Source organism: Chlorocebus sabaeus, chromosome 18, assembly GCF_047675955.1.
Source record: "Chlorocebus sabaeus isolate Y175 chromosome 18, mChlSab1.0.hap1, whole genome shotgun sequence".
Lineage (NCBI taxonomy): Eukaryota > Metazoa > Chordata > Mammalia > Primates > Cercopithecidae > Chlorocebus > Chlorocebus sabaeus.
In genome coordinates, this window is record NC_132921.1 from 24,947,704 (window position 1) to 24,970,519 (window position 22,816).

The window sequence follows — 22,816 nt, forward strand, 5'->3', positions numbered from 1 at the left end:
TGGAATGATAATAATACTCAGCTCCCTAGTATGTTGTGAGGATTGAATGAGGGACTAAACATACATGGAGTACTTAAAACAGCTCTTGCACACAGGAAGTGCATAACAAATATTATCATTGAAATTATCATTTTACAATTGAGGAAATTGAATCCCAGAGAAATTAAATTACTTACTGAAGGTTAATCCAGCTAGCTAATGACTGAGCCAGGGCTGGAATCTTGACATACATGTCGTCAGCACTCTTGCAGTATTCAACAGAATTACTGTAAAGCAATCCTCTATTTGACAAGTAATAATACATAATCTCCACATTTACTTGGGCTGCTGAATATATACTGAACTTCTTGCTGTTCTTTGTTTTTTCTTCTGGGAACTATATATTGGGTGATTCTTTTAAAAAATGTGGTTATATGCCAACATTATGGGAAAGGAAAAAAAAAAAAACTTACCAGACTTTTCTTCCATACATAATCCAAATTTCAAATGTATTAATTTTGCCGAATGCCATGGCAACATACGTATCTGTTTTTCAGTTCATGAAAGGTATTTTGGGAATTATTGGCTCATGTATGCTTGAGCGTTTTCGTCTTTCAGCTATAGAAATACACTATGTATCCTCTTCATTTTGTGTTTGTGCTTCTATTCAAGATGAGAATAAAAGCAGTTAGTTTCTCGGTTGTAATATTCTTCAGTGAACGGTGGCTTTCTAAAACAGTCACACCTTGACTGAAATGAAAACTCTGCCGTATCATAAAAGATATTCTAATTACTGCATCTAGTTAAAAGGAGAATAAATCACTGGGAGATTATTTTAAGTGCCTTAAATATAATAAAAAAGAATAATGGACGTTGAACAGCTTGACAAGTTTGATGAATGCAGACTATGGCTGATTTCTGCTGCTTTCTAATGGAAAAGAAGAGCGTTTTACTTTCTTGGTGTATTGTCAAAGCAAATTTTTGTTAGGGAAGATAAGGAGAAGCCTTATCTTTGTTGAGCACTTGCCTTGTACCAGGCATTAGCCAAGGCAATGTATTATCTCATTTAATCTCATTTAATCCTCCCCAACCTTATAGATAACGTTATCCCCATTTTACATCTAAGAAAAATGAGGCTCAGAGAATTTGAATAACTTGCCTCAGGGTATATAGCTGCAAAGTAGGATCCAGAGTGCAAGCCAGTAGGCTCTGGCTTGCAGACTAGGTTCTTTCTCTTTATTTCATTGTCCCAGTAGGGTTGTGATGATGATGTAAATATAAATGTAAAATATAATTGTCTCCATTGTTACAAAGATACTAATTTCATCCCATTTAATTTAGAACGGTTGTGTCCAAAAAAATTTAACTTCTTTGAGCCTCTGTAAAATGGGTTCAGTTCACTGTGATCATGAAAGGAGAAGATATATGCAAACCTCTTTGCTTAGTGCTTGATGGTAAATGGGGACTGCCTGGGAGATTTGGTTTCCATATCATCAACAGACAAATGTGTGTTCTCAACTGATTCTAAGTTAAGAGTTTTAGGATATATTTAATTAATAGACTCATTAATTGTGCCTGAAAATTTAAAATGATATCTGTTGAGTTTTTCTAAATGTATTTTACAGATGAGATAGTGATAGACTTTCTTAAAATGTTGTGTTTTCCATTGGATTTTGCCTTCATAAATGTATGAAAATATATTTAGTTAGTGTGGACATACTAGCAGTGCTAATGCACGGCAGATTGTGTGTACATACATATGTGTGTGTGTTGGTCATTGTTTTATCTGTAGGAGGGTAAAAATCTAAATGGTGGGCAAATAAAATCAGAAGAAAATGTTGGTTAATTTTTGGATTATGTTGTCTCTATAAAAGAATATCATTACTGGTAAGTATTTTGCAAAGTGTTTAATCCATGTGGTGAATATGAAACATGTCTTCTTGGTTGACTCATTTGTATCCTTTACAGTACATTTTGGATGCCAGTTTGTAGATTCTTTTCCTAAAATCTGCAAAGCAAAAGAAAAGTTAGAATTCAGTACCTAAGATACAGAGATGCTATTACTCCAACCCCCTTGCCATATGAAGATCTGTGTTTTAAATGAGTCAAGAAAATTAACTTTTAAGATTCTGTGTGGATGTATGAATTTATTAGTATTCCAACATTCAATTGATGGCATTTATGGGAACTATACTCATGGAAACTCAGAAACAAAGAAACTTTTATTTGCCACTATATTCACACACTTTAGTATTTCTTTCCTAAATCTCTTTTGAAGTAAAGAATACTGTAAAATCATATAGTTTTGTGTTCACAGTTTTAAACCTAATTTTACACATTCACATGTATAGATATGCACAATTACTGGACTTACTCTTTCCTTGTGTTCAAATATAAAAGCTTATAGAATCTTGTACCAGCTATCAGCACATTCATCCAAATGAATTCCAAGTTTCTCCATTGCTGCTGTGGTAGTAAATAAAAATCTACCTTCACAGTGGTATTAGTTGTTCTTAGTCAAGCATGAGAGGAACAGTATATGGGTGTCATTATATAATTATTTTTCTAACTGTGTTAAATAATGTCATATTCTCCCTTCCTTTGCCATGTTGAATCAGCTGAAGAGACAAATAAGTACAGAAGGGATGAGTGTGGCTTCATAATCAGGGATGAACATGTTATGATCCATCTTGATCCAATAAGCAGGTCAATATTTCACAACTGCATTATTTTGTAAGTGAGGATACTGTGAGTTTTCTAGCAAAGGTTCTGGTAGATAAGATTGTCTTTCTTGATCTTTTATATCTAAATTTTTATTGTAAGTTATATAACTGCATTCTCTGAAAAATGTACCTTTGTATAAGAGAAATATGCTTAGAATATGTATTTGTAAGAATTTAAAGGGCAGATTTAATTATGGGCCCAAATTTAATGTTGTAGCATCACCATGATTTTTATTAAGAGAATTTGATGTTATTTAGAGTTTTCAGTTCACATACAGAATAAGAAAACCTTATCCTATAAAGTACAGTTATTATTGGTATCTGTGTTTTTAAATGTTTTATGGATACCTCATCAAAATGAGATCATGATCTCCTAATTTGTAGTGATTGTGATTATTTAAAACTAGCTGAACTAGGATAACATAAATAGTGTAAAAAGGGAGTCCTTCTACAATTGTGATTACTACATTAAAAATGGAATTTGCAATATCAAATGCCATATAAAGGTTAAATGATGTTAAAGATAATAATGTGTATAATGAAATCAAGAAAAGAGCATTTAACAGGAATGTATCACTTTATAGGCATAAAAGGCAAGAGAGACCTTTACATTGTCATTATTATGTACATGGTAGTATTTTCTAATTCAGTGGTCTTCAAATTGTATACCATGGAACTCGCTGTATGAAAGATAAATTTTTTACATGGGCACAAACACACAATTACCTTAGCAATGACTGAGGTCTTATTCTTAAAATATATTCTTTGTTTTGTTGTATTATTTTTCTCTAAAATAAAATAATTTGAACAAAATAAGTATGGGACTATCCCTATCAAAATAATAGTCAGTGATTGAATTTTTGAAGTGGAAAGGATGAATGAAGGCCTGTGGATAAAGATGAAATCCTGAAAAACCAAAAACAATAGTTTATTCACAAAATAGATGTTTGTGAAATTAAAGTTATACCCTTTGCTTTCTCAGTTGTGTGATATTTATATGTCTCAGTGTTAATGCTTGTGGAATAGGGACTTAATATTTGTTAACTGTATACATCTGCCTGCTTTTGTGAAGAATAGTAAATTTATATGCCAGGAATTTCTCTTTATTTTTTGCAAATACATAATAGTAAATAATGTTTTTTGTAATTCCTCAGAAATTATGATTAACTCTCGATAAGGCAAACTGTGGGAGGAGTATCAGACTATACAACATGCCAAAAAACATTAATTATATTTCTCTGTAATGAAGACCTGCAAATAAGTGAAGATGTTTGTAAGCAGTCAAAGTAGATGTCATCAAGTTCATGTGTTAAATTAGTTTTGGGCAGATAGTGAACATTCATTTACTCTATTAGACAAAATATCATAATTAGTGAAAACAATATTCTTTGTTTTGAGATATTCCCTTTGTTTTGGGGGTTCTGCAGATTTCCTGTGATATGTCTGCATCTATTTTTATTTACTTAGTCTGCTTCTTCAATGTGCTGACTTCATACCTTGCAAAAATTCTGAAATCTTCTCAACTGGTATTTTGTATATTGCCTCTTCCTTACTCCTTCTCTGTTTTGTTTTTTAAATGAAACTCCTCTTAGAAGGTTTTGGACAATTCTCATTCTATATTACGTCTATTTAATATAGACCATCTTTTTTTTTTTTTTTTTTTTGCTTCTCTGTTTCATTCACTAGAATATAAGCTCTCTGAGGACCAAAGTCTTTATTTTGTTCAATAATGATATATATTGAACATTTGTAAGAATGACCCAGAATGGATGTTCAGTGCACAGTGGAAGCATTTTTTTAAATAAATGAATGATTTCTGTATAATTTCTTCTGATCTGTTTTTCACTTTACCTAGCTTTCATTGGTCTTGTGTATTGTATAATTCAAGCTCTGTGTTTCAATGGCTATATTTTTAATTATTGGTGTTCTATTTGGTTCCAATTCAGACTTGTCTTTTCATTGTAATTTATGTTATTTTTATTGTCTGCATTAACATTTTAAATACAGTCATTTAAAAAAATCTCTTTCAAATTACTCTATTTGACAAGATCTTGGAGGCCCTAATCCTCCTTTGTGTGTCTGCTGACTTGTCCACAGTGGATAAGTTTGTGTGTGTTTCTAATTTTTGTTTGTGAGCTCATCTTCATCTGGGATGTTTGTCTCCTGTGGAAGTTTGTGCTCTGGGTTCTGGGACAATTCTTACAAAGTGGTTTTATGTTAGTTTCTGCCAATTTCTCAGGAATTTCATTGGTTTGGCATTAGTTTTTACATTAATTTTATGGCTTGTGGTTCCCAAACTAAGCAAATAGTGTAAATTTAGATTCTGCAACTGCATATGGAAAAGTTTTAGGGGTTTGATTACTCATAGGCAACTCTTTCTTTGCCCACCAAAGCCCTTGCCAGACCATGTTTTCTGGCCATTTCCCTGAATTAGTGACGTAAGAATCAGTAGCCTTTCCAAATCTCTGGATTTGTGCAGGGGTCTTAGGACCTGTCCCTCTGTGGGTCTGAAAACTCCAGCCCCTATCCCTTAGGGCCCATAGATCTGCTAATGTTTCCAGTTCAGTGTTTTTTGTTCTGGCTGTAAATTGCCTCTCAGAATTCCATTTCTTTTGAGTTGGGGTATGTATTTAACTTTTTTCTCATCATGTTTTATCCAGGTTTTTTTTTTTTTTTTTTTTAATGGTGTGTGTGTGTGCACGCATGTGTGTGAGAGTGTGTTTGGAGAAGTGCATTATTTGAACCATCATATTGCTGAAACTAGAAATCCCCTCTCATTTCTAAAATCAATTATTATGTGGGTATTTGCTTTCTTTTTCTGGGTGTAATATTAAATACGAAATGGGCTTGTGAACCTGAAGAATGTGTGAGAAATACTGAACCTTCATTCTTTTATTTTCATCTCTAAATCTTACAATTTTTTTTTTAAAGATATATATACAGCCATCTAGAGAAAACACAGAAAAGTGATTTGGTGTTCATCTTTGTGTCTGCTGTTTGCTGAAGGATTGCTAGCTAAGATATGTCTAACAATGCTATGATTGTTCCGTTTCCCTTTGAATTGAATATTTAGAGTAAGGCACTGATATGTCAGTAGGATGACCAACACTAAAAGTCCAGTATCCTGGGAAACCTCTGTCTTGGGTAGACCTGGATTATCACCTTAGTCTTGGATCCCTTCCAGAGACTGAAGAAATCCCTTAAAAACTTTCCTACTGTGGAGTCTTCTGGCTCAGGCCCCAACTACAGTCTTATATTCAGTCTTCTTTGTTAGAACAAAGTTTTAAATATATTCAAATAGTACAGATAAATATTAATCTGTCTAGAAAGAGAGCCTTAAAAGGATCCTAGCTTTTTACCTAGGAAAAATGTCCTCAACCAGTGAGAAAGTCTAGGAGCATGATCAAGACTTATTTTATATAGTTTGTCTTTTAGGGGCTACTGGTGGATTATACTTTTAGAGTTACATTCAGTATTACTGTGGCGGTACTAAAAAACCCTCAAGAATACATTTCACATTGATTTTATTATAGACATCTGTCAAGCAAAGCAGAGGCAAATGATAGCATACTCATTTACCAGTAATGCAAATCAAATGAGCTAGTGGCAACAAAATCACTCCTGACACCTTTGCCCTTTTTCTCTTGATTTGAACTGATGACGTGTGTGTGTGTGTGTGTGTGTGTGTATGTGTGTGTACTCTCGCTCTCTCTAAATCCAGACTAGCAAACAAGGGCCAATGACAGGATAACCTTCATACCTTCATACTTGGGTCACTCACCGTGTACTATAGAAGCAGTGCATTCTCTCGTGAATTAAAAATCTATTTATCCTTCCTGGCTGTGTAAGTCCCATAGAGGGCTGGGAGGAGAAGTGGAACTCTTTATATAGGAGGGGCTTAGACCTCAATAGCCTGTCCCTTTGAATGACAATAATGCCCACTAGCCTTGCCACAAATAGCTTTTGAAATATGAGAACCTTTTTTAATTCTTAAAATCCTTGACCACTGCAACTAATGTAAAGGCACACTCCGCACCACACTTATACACACACACATATACGCACATTTTATTCTGTTTTGTAGGAATGAGAATCTTTAGCAGTGCATAATTTTTAAATTATTATTTTGTTTGAGACTAGGTCTCACTCTGTCACTCAGGCTGGAGTGCAGTGGCGTGACCATGGCTCACTGCAGCCTTGACCCCCTCCTGGACTCAAGTGATCCTCTCACTTCAGCGTTTTGAGTAGTTGGGATCACAGGCACATGCCACCACGCCTTGCTAGTTTTTGTGTGTTTTGTAGAGATGTTGCCCAGGCTGTTCTTGAACTCCTGAGCTCAAGCAATCTGCCCACCTTGGTCTGGGATTACAGGCATGAGCCACCGTGCCTGGCCAACAGTGCATCATTTTAAAAGCTAGATGAAAAAGGGAAGGAACTGGTTGAGAAAGGAAGGTTCCAAGGCCAGAACATAAGAATGCTTGTTTTTAGTTTTTGCAAACATTGGTGAAATAATAGTTGGCTTTTTCATAAAGCCTTTCCAGTTGGAAACTGGAAGTACTTTTAAAAGTATGATGGAGGATACATACTTTGTAACATACTTACATACAAAATTTGTTCTTTGTGCAAATTTATTCAGTTTTACCAGCAATTAAACTCAGAATGTTGACTCCCCAGAAATTTTAAAACGTTTGTTTGTTGAATGTATTTATTGTTTCTATCCACAGTCTTTGGAAATCTGTCTTGTGATAGTTCTAATAATATGGTTTGAATACAGCATTGTCATATGTCTTATATGTTGGGGCAATATTCCAATAACTATACGTTTTATCTTCTGATACGTTTTTCTGAATAATTCTTTGTGTTGATTGTAAGTATGTTTTTGCAGAATCAATCATCAGGTTTTGAAAGTATGCTTTTAGGATGGCACTAGGTTACTGTATTTGTATTAACTATAATTCTGTTCTTTTGTAGATTTGTTCCTATAGAGCTATGGTTTCATGGTCTGAAGCTGAAAGAGGTTTAAAGAGGTCATCACAGTTCCTCTTCCCACCCTTACTGTTGTTAAAAATGAACGTGCATTTGACTATCGGAGGAATTTTGTTTATAGAACTTTCAAGAGTAATTGTTTCCTGTAATTTATAGTAGGAAAATGTTGATTTATTAATAGTTAAGATGTTCTCTGGGATGCTTGAAGATCATGATCTGAAAAACTTAAAAAAATTAGCAAAGATGTTGTTTCTATATATTTGCCAATGAGAGCACTATAACTTTGAAATCTAGGGCATTGTTTGAAACATGAATTGTGAAAAAATGCCACAACTTTAGTTATTTTATATTGGGTCCAGGGTAGTCTGCTGAAGAGTATGAAGTACAGTTTTATTAAAATATATCTCAGATTGAGAATGTGGAAACACTGTTCTTTAAAAAAATAAAATCTTCGGTAAGATCCTTTTATGAATTTACTGGTTTGTTCTCATTTGTCATCGGACTGTTTCCAGATGTAAAATATTACTTTCTTGAAATTGCTGTGGAGTCCACTATCAAGACCAGGTGCATGTTGTTTTACAGCCATTTTACTGCTGATTTTTAATGCTGAAACTCATAGACTGCCTTACTGATAATTTGTTTAACTCTCTACCTACTAATTGGACCAAGAAATAACTTTGTATCTTTATCTCTTTTCCATTTCATGTTTTATTTCTGTTTCAATTAGTGTGTGCCTTTGGCAAAAAGGAGATGATTTTGCTTTCTGTTTTAGGATTTGCCTCCAAGAAAAAATATATTTTATTGCCACATTTTCTCAATTGATCCAGTAGAGTTCACAGACAGTGAAGAGAGTAAGAAAACTAATTTTTAAAGCTTGATAGTGCTATAATTTTCTTTCCTTATAATAATCAGAAAAAGACTTTGTGTAACTTTTGTTTCTAATATAGCAGTTCTGAAAATCTAGGCTTACACATTTTCCTTCCTGTTACTGCTGTTTATACTTAAGTAAAACAAAAATGGTTGCTGCAGGTTTTTTCTCATTTTAGTACAGGATTTGAATTCTTCAAAGACTGCTAATGTTTTCCCACCTTAACAATTTATGGCACACCCTTATATCTTCACAGGCTGAGTCTGCTGATAAGAGTTTGCTAACTCATGACTTTAACACACCAGTAGAGATCACATTGGACTTAAAACAAAGAGAGCACCAACCCTGAAATGATTTAAGAGTGTTCTTAGCTGACTACTGAAACACAGTGTCTCACGTGGTGTTATCGGTAACCTTAATGCAGATTATAATCTTGTAGTTTAACCAGGATGTGTTGGTTATGGTGAAATGCCTTTATAAGGAATCGTGAAAGGGCACGAGGAATGGAAACAGAACCTCAGTTTTCTCAGTCTAAATGGTGATGATAAGAATTCCCTGTGCACATTTGTTGTTGTGAGAAAGGGTGAGATAGAATAGATTGGACACATAGTAGGTGCTCACTGTTAGTTTTTTTCATTCATTCACCACTGTGTCATTCTGTTGACATGCTCACAGTCATGTAGTGGAATATGAAGTTACATCGTGATATTTTTCATTCATTCACCACTGTGTCATTCTGTTGACATGCCCACAGGCGTGTAGCGGATTATAAAGTTACATCATGATATTTTAAAAGCTACCGATGTGGTAGATTTCACAGTCTTGAAAAGGGGTTTTTTAAGCTGAATTTTCAATTTCACTTAAGAAGAGTCCTGATTTGCTTGTACAAAGAGTAGTAGGGTTGCAGAGGAAGAAAGAAAGCAACTCCTTTTAAGTCCCAGTCACTACTCTGCTGTGTCTTATTCTCCACAGTGAGGAAGTCTAAGTGGACATTCTAGTGGTCAGAAACCTAAGCTTTGTCTTTTGATGAGTGCAGACAGGGGAGGGAGCAACTGACGAGGGCATAGAGGGGCTTGGAGCCCCTTCCCAAGTCTACCATCCCTTAGTTATGTGTCTCCTCCTCAGTAAAGCACCCCCAGTGCCCTTACTTGCTGTATTTTTCTTCATGGAGCTTACTTATCTATGGGACCTATTTGTGCATTCATTTACTGTGTGTCTCTGCATTGCTTTCCCTTTCACTACCCATGGAAGTGCCATGAAGGCCCAGTCTTAAGCATTACAGGTTGAGCATCCCTAATCTGAAATGCTCCAAATTCCAAAACCTTTGAACACTGACATGAGATCGTGACACCTTTGCTTTTTCTGTTGTTCCAATGTACACAAACTGTTTCATGCACAAAATTATCAAAAATATTTTGTAGAATTACCTTTAGCCGGTATGTGTAAGGTATACATGAAGCTGCATATGAAACGTAAATACATTTCATGTTGAAACTTGGGTCTCATCCCAAAGTTGCCTCATGTATATGCAAATATTCCAAAATCCCCCAAAATTAGACATCCAAAACACTTCTGATCCTAAGCCTTTGAGATAAGGGATACTTAACCTGTACTGCATCCTCAGTGCCTGGCACAGGGTGGATGCTCAGCAAGTATTTTCTTAAAAGAAAGAACAAAGGAAAGGTAGATGAGATGCCGAGAAGTGGAGGTACAGGGAAGAAGAACACAGAAACATGGTGATGAAAAGAACAGTCCGATACCTTATTTGAGCCCCAGAAAATGATCGGTACTGAAGAGATTTTATTAGTGGTCATTTAAGAAACTTGTGTTGTACTGTTTTTGTGTATTGGAAGGAGGCTAGACATTGTTACATGGAATTCACAGTTACATTTTCACTAAATGTTTCCGTGTGAAAAAAAAGTCAGGAAAGATTGGAGAAGGTCTAGGAAAACTTACCTTCGAAGATACGGTCTTGTAAATTTCTACTTCAGACTTGCAGCTTTTGGGGGCTGAGGCTGTGAGGTGATCTTGAGAGCAGCTGGGGAGGCTCTAATGGGGTCCAGCTGTGTGCCCAGAGAACCCACCCTCTCAGGATAACATTAACCAGGTAGACCCTGCCCTGCCTGGCTTCCTCTGGGCTTTATGGGTCCCCGTGGTCTGTTGCATTGATCTTGCATTTTCAGGTTTTATAGCAATTCTAAACATGTGAGGGTACATATTTGTTCTTTGATGTGTCCTTTGATAGAAGCCAGAGTGCTTTACCTGAGCCTGCCTTTAATAATGGGGGAAGGTGGGTCGCATGCCCTACAGCCGTACGCTCCCTGGGAGGCTGGTTTTATTGGGGTTGTTGATTGGCAGACTTTAATCAGGGGTGTTTCTTGTTTTATTTTTGAACATGAAGGATATTAAGGATAGCTAAACATGTAGTCCTGCTGGTGTTTTGTTTTGAACCACATTTTGTTCCACTGTGCCACTTGACAGAAAGGAGGGCAGAATGGAAACATATGGGGAGCAGAAATAGTAACACGTCATAGAACTATATGGTGTTGGTAATTTTTTGTGTTTTTCCATGTTTTATAATACCCTTACGTACACCCCTATTAAGAAGGCAGCTATTGTGCCTCCATTTCACAGAGAGGTAAGTTAAGGAATGTGGAATCTGGAGACGTGCTTGCCGGTTATGTGGATGGAACCTAACTTAGAATTCAGAGCTCTTATTACTAGATAGGACACCAGCCCCAGGTATTCATGCCATTTCTGTGAACTCTTTAAAGAGTAAAGGGACAGGAATTACCTTTTCAGAGTGCAACTCAGTGCACATCAATGGGATTATAGAACTTTAGGATTAGAAGGGCCTTTAATGGGACCATCCTTTAAGCTGGAACTGCCTCTGAAGGTTTGCAGCGTGCATGACCTGGCTATGCTTAGACAGCTCCATTGTTTATATTCCAAATCTATCAAACTAGTGAGAGAATGAGACACATCTTTATATGCTTAGGTTTGACAGTACTTACCAGAAGTGGTCATATTATGGTTTTCTATCTTCCTTTGGTGGCTTTTCAGCTTTCCTTGGTACCAGCCTTCCAAAAGAAATTAGCTCCCTTGTGCTCTCACTTTAATTTGGAAGCGGTTGGTTTGGAAGAGCCACCAAGGGCTCACTAAACAGCTCCTTAGAAGTTGCTGTGACTTGGCAGATGGCACCTGAGGTTTGGGATTGGAGATATAGCAGTGGCGTGTTTATGATGATGAGGAGGATGGCAATGACTATTAGCTCCTTAATCCATATTTAATCATATCACCAGACTTGATGATTGTTCATTGAAGATTCACTTCATGAAGTACAAGCTAGGTGATTCCTTTTTGAAAATAACACTGTGAACCTAAGATACATGGACCTTATGTGTCTTAAAATAACCCACTTCTCTGTGCTTACTCTTAATTACCTTCTTATTTCTTTGAATTTAGTTATGGGAGTAAATCAGACTTTAAAGTCATTCGTGGCGGCAAACCCTAACTATTCAATGACATACAAATTTGGTACTTTTGCATCCTATGCAAGTTTTGTATTTTTGACAGCTGTTTTTGTATTTAAGCAAGGAGATGAAATAAAAATTTCTAAACAGATATGCCATATTATATTCACCATGTTGAGTATAGTGTTGATTGGGGCCGATGTTTATCAGACTAAGCAAAGTGTGTCTGTATTAGTTGTCTCAAGAGGGTCTTTATTCTTAAACACTAATGAATTGCATAATAAGTCTTGGAACATGAAACATACCCAAGCACAATTTATAACTTTTCTAGGCTTTATTGATATTCCGACCATCCAGTGAGGACTAGAGTCATTCACATGATAGAAGGATACAGATACCATTTATTAATCTGCTGAATATTGATCACATTTAGCAACTTGATGAATATTGGCAGTAAAATACTGTTCCTCTACAAAATAGTAGTAGCCATAGTAGTAGCAAAATTATACTCACGTGTCTATGCATGATTTATATGTATGCATGTGTTTATATATATAAAGTGTATACATCTATATCTCTATATTTCCATTTTGCTATCTTTGTTGAGACTTATAAAGTAACTTTTAATTATTCTCCTTCCTCCATTCTCTACTTAGTGATCCTTTCTTTATGCCAGTCATAGTGGTAAACACTGGGAATATAAAGATTAATAAGTCACAGTACCTACCCTCAGAGCTGGAAGCAAATACTTATTATTCAGCATGATGAGTGTTACGAGAGATGGTATAGAAAATGCTCTGGTAGGCCGAGTGTGGTGGTTCATGCCTGTAATCCCAGCAATTTGGGAGGCTGAGGTGGGTGGATCACTTGAGGTTAGGAGTTCGAGACCAGCCTTGCTAACATGGTGAAACCCCATCTCTACTAAAAATACAAAAACATTAGCTGGGTATGGTGGTGGGCACCTGTAATCCCAGCTACTCGGGAGGCTGAGGCAGGAGAATCGCTTGGACCTGGGAGGTGGAAGTTGCACTGAGCTGAGATTGTGCCACTGCACTCCAGCCTGGGTGACAGAACGAAACTCTCAATTAAATGAGAGTTTAAGTGAGAAGAAGTCTCAATTAAAAAAAAAAAAAAGCAAAAACAAAATGCTGTGATAGCCCAGAAAATGCCTACTGTGTTTCAGGAATGCAGTTCAGAAAGGTGTAACGGAGTGTCATTTGCAGTCTAGCGGTAGTTTCATAGAATGTCTGTTTCAAGAGGACCCTTCTCTATAGATCTGTAGTTTTTATTAGTTATAATTTCTTCACACTTCTGTCAGAAATGTTTGCTGTTAATTTTGAACACTGATTTTCATGTGAATATATTTTTTTAAGTAGATATCTTTTTCATTTGGTTTCTTTCCTCCTGGCTTTTAAATATATATTTAAAATATTTTTATCCATGTCTAATTTTTGCAACTTTCAAAAAAACTTTCTAAGCAGTCACCTCCTGACCCTCTTTTTCCCCCTTAGTTGTTTCCCCCCCCTTCCAGGGCCACCTCCCCTCCTTCAGAGCCTCCGCATAATGCTATTCCTTTACCGTCCAGCCATCTGCCTGTTTTAGCCTCTTCTTCACTTTCTCTGTTTCTTCTATATAGATTTCCCCATATGTCTGCTTCTTCCTTTATCCACAAGTCCAGACACTCCTCCATAGCTTTCTTACCACCCCATCCTGGTGTCCCGTCTGTTCATAAATAACTCTTTCATCCGCTTTGAATCCCAACCCCCTACTCTTTCTAAAAAGAGTGTGCAAATAAACCTAAAGTGCACGGAGCCAAGATGCATAGCATAGTTTTGATTCAGAATAGACTTTCTCCTTGCCATCACCTGTTTTATTCCCCATTTTTTGTTGCTTGACTTCTTTGTAGAGATCCACAATTGCCGTTCAATTTTTATATGAAAGTGGATGCAAAGTTATTTAATATCTTCATGACAAAGTTTTTGCCTCTTACTGGCAGACTGTTTTGCCCTAATCAGTTACACAGTCTTGTGCAGCCTAGTGGTTGCTATTTTGGAGTAGTCAGGTTTGAACCTTTTGTTCTTCGGAAATTAACGTATTATCTCAGAAACAGCAGTCTCTGCTTGTGTGCTTGGCAACACAAAACTGCGTTAGGTCCTTTTGTAAGTCTGAATTCTAGGACATGTGCCATGAAAGGAGTGTTAACAGAATCACCTGCAGAAATGGCCACGGGGAGGGCTTTGTAATGTTCTAGATATTTAAAATGTTGGTGTCCTCGTCCTAGCATGGTGTGCTAGTGACAGGCTCCTTTCTCCCTGGTCAAGAGTAAACATTGGCAATTTACTTCCCTTTAGAAATGTGTTACTGTAGCCATTGTGGAGTTGCCAGTGTTTTTCCTTCCTAATGTTAGTGATAATTTTACTCACAGATTCCCTGCAGAGATTTTAGCTCAGCAGGAAGTAAATCTAGGTAAGATTGCCTTGAAAATTGATCTAAAGCAATAAATGCTAACTGTATCATTCCTTTTTATTTAAAAAAAATTGGAGGCACAACTAACTTGATTGTAACTGACGAGATCTAATAATCATGGCTAAGACCCCAGTCATTCATACATTCTCTCGTTTTCTCACTGCCTCTTTGCCTATAGAAAAATAAAAGTCGGAGATTGAAATGATTCACACTATATTTTTTAAGGATGAAATACCGTAGTGGAAATGAAAGGTAGAACTGTTTACTCATGAGATGCTGAAAAAAATCTAAACTGTAGCTTTCCTAGAGTTTAGGAAGCTAAATATTTTATTGGTATCAAAATCAAAAGTATCTAAAGAATAAGGTATTTTGTTTTGTTTTGTTTTTGTTTTTTGAGACAGTCTCACTGTTGTCACCTGGGCTGAAGTGCAATGGCGTGATCTCGGCTCACTGCAACCTCTGCCTCCCGGGTTCTAGTAATTCTCCTGCTTCAGCCTCCTGAGTAGCTGAGATTACAGGCACCTGCCACCACGCCTGGCTAATTTTTGTATTTTTAGTGGAGATGGGGTTTCACCATGTTGGCCAGGCTGGTCTCGAACTACTGACCTCAGGTGGCCCACCTGCCTGGGCCTCCCAGAGTACTGGGATTACAGGCATGAGCCAGTGCGCCCGGCTGAGGTCTTTTTTCTGTTGTTGTGATATTTAAGAATGAGATTTTACTGAAGCAAGGACATCAGAATAAAAAGAAATGTAAAAAATGGGAAAGACACTGAAAATGACAACAACCCATATTACTCATTCAGATTCTTTTTGGAATTTCAAATAGTCAATAATGAAGAGACATACATTCTTTGGAGAAACGTACCTTAGGGTCAGTTTTCCTTTAATGATACTGGTGCTGTTGTCACTTATATGTAGTATTTTTGCTGTTGTCCAATTTCTGTGGATTCTGAACATTAGCTATACACAGATACAAGTCTGTGGCTTCAATATATTTTAGCTTTTACATCTTGTCAAAAATGTACTCTTAGAATATTCTATCTTAGACTCGAGAAGATTTTAGAAATCACCAATAATGTAAGAACTGTTACTGGTTATGAATGAACAAAGGTTCAATTAAAGAGTATTTCCAGATAAGGCTGTACACGTCCACAGTGTATTATAGAGACCTCTGGTTTATGCACTGGATATTAATGGATCAGATTATGGTGATGTTTCTGAACGTGTGAAGGGTGAAGTTCTAAACTTCATTTTTATTAAATGAGGTCGATTTTCTTACCCCCACCAAATTACTTACCAAACATTAGATACCTAAGATCTTAATCATAGCCATCCTCTAAATTATTTGTTCTTTAAATATCCAGAGAATATCATGCAGCTTCCAGATCATGGAGAAACCAGTTCTGTGCTCTTGAAGTTGCAGTGGTAGGAGAAATAGCAGTCTTATATGACAGATTTTTCAACTTTAACCCTTTTGCTCTCTGCTAATTAGAATCATATGGTCATACACTTTTGTTTTTTTGTGTGTGTAACAAATTTTTTCTAAAGATTCAGCAAAAGAGTTTCAAGGTTACCTTCAGGTAGGTACAAATATCTTAGCCCTGGCTTCTTTTTCTCCCAAATTGGCTGTGGACTGTAGGAGCTTAATTAGTTCAGGCTCAGTGCAGTTGGTTTGCTCCTAGGGTGTGTCTACACTTACCATTTTTTTTTTTTTTATAACAGAAAATACATTTTTGACCGCTTTTCATAACTCCCTCCTATTATTGTTTACCAGTTTTAATTTTATCTTGGCATTTGAAAATCTTGGGGAAGGCCAATCTGAAAAAAATTCTTGGATTTTCAAGTTAGATATACATTGCTTTCCTAAAAAGAACTCTCTTTTGCAATAACTTTGATATCTCATTCATTTAGCCTGTATTTATTGAGTGCTTATCATGCATGTGGTGTTATGTTTTTTAATTGCTGGTACCTGGAATATTTAGAGAAAAAAAAAAACCTCATGCATTTTGTCTCTGTGTGTTTGACATGTCACCTCGTTGAATCTGCACCAGGTAAATGATGAATTCCAATAATCTATGGTAGTTACAAGGCCTTAGAAGAACCAGGGATGTGAATTTTTGGTCTGCTTCCTCAGTATTTCCTATTCATTGAGGAACGCATTTGTATCATATAAACAATTCCTTACTATTTTTCTTTCTGGAGAGAAAACAGTAATGGGTGGATTTTATCACAGGACAGAGACTCTTCCAGATAGCTGTTACAGTCCCTCGCTCTGCTCACCTGATTTAGATGAACCTCTCTTTGACCCACCGCGATGGTGGTAAGTCTGCCATTGCAGTTTTGTAGACACGCATGTGAAGGCGGTGTTTGTTACGGGGTCAGTGTCGCCGTAAGGATGCAGGGTAGAGTGAGGGGACCTTTGTGGTGGGCTTTGCAGCCTCCTTGGTGGAGGGAAGCACAGATGCATGAGGTCAGTTACTTTTTCACCTATCTCCTCCTTTGTTTATTGTTTACAGGAACACTTGTCTAAGTGGTGCACAATTTTGCCTTGCCTACGCTTCTAGAGTGAAAAATACTTGTTGAGACTCCCTGGGATAGGTTGGTTCTAACATCTTGGTGGATTGAGCCTGGAGCAGGAGTTTTGACTTAGAGTTCATGGAGAATGGTGTCTGTAAATGTATACATACCCGTTTATGTTTGGGAGAAAGCACCTGTGGAGCTTATCTGGGTAGCAAGAGGATTTTGTGACCCAGCAAAGGTTAAGGCACAGTGCCTGGAAAAATCAATTAGGATCCAGTTGAGTGTTAGATCTGGCCGTAGACTTTGCCTGGTGTTGGTAAATAATCTGAAAGTCTTAAAGCATCTCAGAGTAATGAAAGGGGCCCAGGGGCAGTGCCTTTTCTCAGGATTGCTGCAAGGATTCTGGATTAAAAATCCCTCTGCTGGCCGGGCGCGGTGGCTCTCGCCTGTAATCCCAGCACTCTGGGAGGCCGAGACGGGCGGATCACAAGGTCAGGAGATCGAGACCATCCTGGCTAACACGGTGAAACCCCGTCTCTACTAAAAAATACAAAAAACTAGCCGGGCGAGGTGGTGGGCGCCTATAGCGCCAGCTACTCGGGAGGCTGAGGCAGGAGAATGGCGTAAAACTCGGGAGGCGGAGCTTGCAGTGAGCTGAGATCTGGCCACTGCACTCCATCCTGGGTGACAGAGCGAGACTCCATCTCAAAAAAAAAAAAAAAAAAAAAAAGAAAAATCCGTCTGCTGTCTGTGGAACAGAACATTTACTGGGATCAAGCCTTGAGCGTTCCATAGGCAAAGAATTTCCCGAAACTAATCTGGCCCCATATGGTGTCAGAGGTAAGATAAGTGCTAAGCACGAGAAGCCAGAGTAATCTTTACTGGAGTAACCTCTGCTGGATCCCTTGTTAGATAGGCAAGTGTGATGTGTGCAGTAAAGTACATTTTTTTGTTTTTGTTTCCTGAAGTGGGACACATTTCTGTCCCCTTTGTGGTTCTGTAAATACATTGTTGAGTCCAGTGGAACTTCAAAGGTGGCATATAGCTACTGATGACACACACAAATATTGTAAGTTGATAAGGATGCCTGTAATGTTACAAATGGCTACCTGATGCCTGATGTCAATGCTGGTATCTGTAAAGCACACAATCACTGAGAATAGAGACTGTCAGCTCAAGGGTGTTGATGGCAATTTTATTGTGTCTTCAAGAAAGTGTGTTTCTTGAGAATTATTACCAGTAATAATGAGTATCACCTTATTTTCTTTTGCCTCGTTTCTCTTTCTTCCTCCATGAAACTAGGGTAAGCCTTATTGTAGAGAGAAGCTCACATGGATATCCAGCACCTAGGTTCCAGCTGAGAGCAAGGTGGACATGAATTGAGTTATTCCATTTCTGTGTAAATCGGCGTCATTTGCTACTTGTGCAAGTTTTGGGCCAGAGGTGTGGAAATTGGTCTCACTGTTAATCTAATGAGTGATAGCCTTTTTAATCGTGTATTTTAATAGGAAGGTAGCACAGTTGAGGGACCTCTTTTTTCTCTTGTGCCAAAGACAGCTGCGTTTGAAACTCAGTTTTTAATGAATTATTTAACTTTACTGTGTCCTATTTCCAAGTCTATAAAATGAGATTAATTGTATGTATTTTGCAGGATTGTACTGGAGACAATGATAGTACATTTCACATTCCTACCACAAATAAGCACAAATAAGGCCCTTGAATTTACTTTTCTCTACTACTAAGCAACAAAATAACATTGAGGAAACAGGAGTCTCTCTACCTGGTCTTTGATTTAGAATGTGGTATTTCTTCATTATGGGTAGAAGAGTATTTTTCTTTATAGAGAGTCATTGACCTTCAGGAAAAAAAAAATCAGTCAAAGGTTACATGGAATGAGAACCAATGTCATTTAATTGAGTTTTTTTTTTTTTTTTTTTTTTTTTTTAAGATTTAAAATGTAAACTCACTTGATTTAGAATTGATTGGAGCATGTGAAAAAAAACACAGTAGAAATTTAAAACTGTACCTAAATCTGATATAATAGTTAAGAAAGGTAGCTTTATAGGAAATCAAAGGGGACTGATTAGAGTAAGAGAGGAGAGAGAGGGGAAAGGGGATATGGTGGGTATCTAGAAGAAAGGCATACACCTGCCTAAAAGTAGGAAGCCAGAGATGGAGGAAGACCTAGGATGGGCTTGGAAAACTTCTGAAGCCTTAATGAACTGATCTTGTCACACACAGCTGTTCATTTGAGTTGTGGGCCTCAGAGTATTATTCCTTTTTATCACTGTCTTTTGAAATGCTAATTAGATAATTGACCATTGTTCCCAGTTCTTTGGTTACTTTTTATTCTTAAACTTCTAGAGACTAGTCCTTGAATGGGATACTCAGAGCAGCACACCAGATGGGAAATTATTCTCTGGCCTTTAGTTGCCAAATGACCACCACGGTAGTGCTTGGGATGTGTAAAATCCAGCTGAGTGGCAGAACTAGCCTAAGGGGTGGTTAGCATACTTCTTGGGATAGTCCTTCATCAATAGATTTTTATTATGTAATGATGAAGGGGCCTGCCATTGTGTTTTTATACAGATTTATCAGATTTACTGTAACCAATAACCGGTCTTCTTGACCATGAAAGGCTCATTTAAAGAAAAAATCACTTGAAGAATATCTGCAAATGATTAACAAGACATCTTTGGTTTTTCATGAAATACCATTATAAGCATAATGTTTGAAGATTATTTTTATTCTACTTCTGACCTAGTTAACTCATAGTTGTTTTTTAAAATCGAATTAGATAATGTGTATGAAAGCATCTTGAAGAATATTACACTCAGCACAAATGTAAGATTTGATTAATAAGGTGGTTATTAATGAATACCATATAGTAACGATATATCTGAGTCTTGCAGAAAAACATCTTGACCAACAGGACATGATGTAGTAGAAGAGTTGCCTGTTCTATATATTTTATAAAGAGAACTAATCATTTGTCTTTTATATACTCAATCTGATATCATCAGGAAACCTCATTTAGGTCTATTCACACTGTAGAGGCAGCAAAATAACATGCCTGACCTTTTCTGTGTAAATATTAAAAATTATTAAATCTGCATGTTGGAAAGATTGATTTCAGTGATACCTTCTAAATTTTCAGTGAATATTTAAGTGTTAAGTTTTCAGATAGTTTCATGAAAATAACTGACTTTTAGTTTTGGTACTACGACAGTTGGAATATTGGTGGTATTTTTCATTTTAAATTTACGTGAACTAAAATTTTCTTATGTGTCTGGTATGAACGTCACAGAAAAATCCTTTCCCCTCAAGCTATTTTTTTTTAAATTGTAAAGGCGATACTGTGTATTGCAGAACATTTAGCTAATAGTAAAAAATAAAAAGGGAAAGTCAAAAATTCCTTATTAGTTAAGTACTATAACAGTTGATTGTATTGCCTGGTGGTAGTCTTTATATACACACACACACACACACACACACACATATATACATATATACACATATACATACAATTTTTGTATGCAATTTTAGATTATTTAAATAAACTCATATTTATTGTTACATGTTTTTATTTTTATTTTTTTGTATTTGCATTTTTAAAAAACCGATAAGACCTGCCAGGGATATGTGTGTTGTTGTGTTTCCTGAATTTATTTAACTACTGTGGTTTTTCTGTTTGCTAATTTATTAATTCATTAAGCATTTGTTATTCCATTGTTTTCGTGGGTCAGTTTTATAGAAGTCATTTTCCTTATATTGACTGTTGAGTTAAATTATTTCACTCTTATGTTCCAGATCATGAATTTGTATCATGTAAAAATTTGGCTACATTCCCTAAGTTTTGTTGATAATGTAATATTCTCTGTGTTACTAGTTTTTGAAGTTATTTTGGTAGTTTTTTCCTTTTAATACAATAGCTACCTTGAACTGTCATTTAAATTTCAAAGAGATTATCAACTTTTGCTTTTAAAATTTTCATAACTGCTTTCTAGTTTTATTGCGGTGTGGCCAGTAAAGAAACGGTGTCGTTTCTGTGTCTTAAAATTTCTTATACTCTTTGTGTCCCAATAAATATTTTAGGACTTTCTCAGTATTTCAGATGAGATTTATTTTTATATTTGTAATAGTTGAAAATGTGGCTTATTTTCTGTAGTGTACGTTTTAATTTGCTTTTCAGTTTTTAAAGTTTTTTCTTAACTAGATCTCTTTTGAACCTAGAAAGATGTGTTAAACAGTTCTGCAAAATAATACTTCCCGTTCCTCATGCATAAGCGATTCATGATGACTGTGTGTTTATGGTAGATATTTTCATCTTTGATCTTCAGTACTCCCTCTTTTATTATTATCTCTTTTTTTCCACGTATTATTCTAAGATAACTTTTCAAGTTTGTCTCTACATCGCTTGACAATTTTTCTACAATTTTATGCAAATTTTAATTTTGTTAATGCATTTTTAGTTTTTTTACAATATTTCCTATTACATCCATCTGCTTTTACATCTCTTCACAAATCTTTTGTGTTGACACCTATTTTATAGAGATATTCTATTTTATATAACTGTCAAATGTGATGTTTTCTAGACTCCACTTGTATTTTTTATAGGGTGAAAATGTTTTTCAAAGTGTAATTTCCCTCTGAATTATGAGTACATATTCCCCTATATTTTATTGTGCAGATTTTTTTCTCACTACACAGTCTTTAACATGTTGAACTTTAGGACGCTCCAAGTCTGCCTTTCTTAATATATTCTGTGATGTTGAGGCTAACTACATATATTTTGTAAAAAGGTATGCTGGTCTCCATGTCAGCCTCTACCAGTAGGAGGCGCTGGAGGGAGAGTAGAAGGCTAGAGGAGGAAGAACTTTTCCTTTCCTGTTCTTGTTATCATCATTCTGGTAACATCAGTCTTTTCCAGTTTTTACTTTTGTCTACATTCCTAAAATTAACCTCCTTGGAGATAACAGACCCAGTCTGCTGGTGTCTCTTTCTCATCACGTCTCTCTGAGTTTACAGACTCTGAAAACCCAACCACTTCTCTGTGTTTCCCCAGCCCTGGGGATGGTAGCTGTTTCCATCCGACCGTTCATGGGTGCTTCTTCTCAAGTCTAAAGCCAGAGGACTGTAAATGTATGTGGTTTAAGCCACACATCCAACCATACTGGTTCAGGAAGGCAATGGTCTTCCAATAGTTAGCCTTCTAAAAACTCCCTTTAAAAATGAGACTTTAGAAAGAGGATGACAAATCCTGAGGACTCATGTCTTAAGAAAATTTTCTATCTAGATATTTATTATAAACCCGATTGCGTCTCATAAGTGCTGTGGATGTCATACTCTATCAAAGGTGAAAGGGTTATTAAAGTAACCTGCACTTTTCAGAGCAATGGTGGATGACCCTGCAGAAGGCATGTGGCCTTTATCAGATAACTCACTGTGGGGAAGCTGGAGAAATAAAGTAGAGGTGAGAGTAAGCTGACAGTTCTGGTGTGATTTTCTTGGAAGGATAACGTATAACGTAGGTAGGAAACACATGGGAGAAAGGAAGTTTTGCATTATGAGATTTGACTTAATGTGTACAGTTTGCTTTTGGTGTTGTAAAGCAGTAAAGAGACTTATTGACATCTCTATTTAAGGTCATTGCAGTGCATGAAAGGTAAATCAAAGTGTTATTCTTTATTAGAAGCTAGAAGATAACATTTACATAACATGCTTTTAAGGTAATGAGTTAAGTTCATTATTTTTTATTACTATAACTGTTTGAAGAAAGTTATTTTCATGCTAAAAATACT

General features: G+C 36.3%; 1 protein-coding gene across 13 annotated transcripts in view; it reads left to right on the forward strand.

The window, feature by feature from the left end:
- TCF4 (transcription factor 4) overlaps positions 1 to 22,816 on the forward strand; it is a 366,252-nt gene that overhangs the window by 45,490 nt on the left and 297,946 nt on the right. The gene's annotated exons all lie outside the window — the stretch shown is intronic.